Raw genomic sequence first — 502 nt, 5'->3', positions numbered from 1 at the left:
CCCCCCGGGTGGCACAGGGCTGGATGGGGCTTTCGTATAGCAGGGACGGTGCTGCCTCTCGCTTCGCTCGCTGTCCGCCGCTCGCCGCTCGCTCGTGCAGCCAAAAATGGCCAGTTTTGGCCCGTTTTTGGGCCGTTTTGGCCAGTTTTTGGCCTGTTCTTGCATTGCGCGGTGACCGTCGAGAGCGGAGCAAAACGTCAGCCATCTCAGCACCCTGGAACCCCCCGGGTGGCACAGGGCTGGATGGGGCTTTCGTATAGCAGGGACGGTGCTGCCTCTCGCTTCGCTCGCTGTCCGCCGCTCGCCGCTCGCTCGTGCAGCCAAAAATGGCCAGTTTTGGCCCGTTTTTGGGCCGTTTTGGCCAGTTTTTGGCCTGTTCTTGCATTGCGCGGTGACCGTCGAGAGCGGAGCAAAACGTCAGCCATCTCAGCACCCTGGAACCCCCCGGGTGGCACAGGGCTGGATGGGGCTTTCGTATAGCAGGGACGGTGCTGCCTCTCGC

Source organism: Musa acuminata, unplaced genomic scaffold (assembly GCF_036884655.1).
Source record: "Musa acuminata AAA Group cultivar baxijiao unplaced genomic scaffold, Cavendish_Baxijiao_AAA HiC_scaffold_80, whole genome shotgun sequence".
Taxonomy (NCBI): domain Eukaryota; kingdom Viridiplantae; phylum Streptophyta; class Magnoliopsida; order Zingiberales; family Musaceae; genus Musa; species Musa acuminata.
This window is presented reverse-complemented; position numbering follows the sequence as displayed.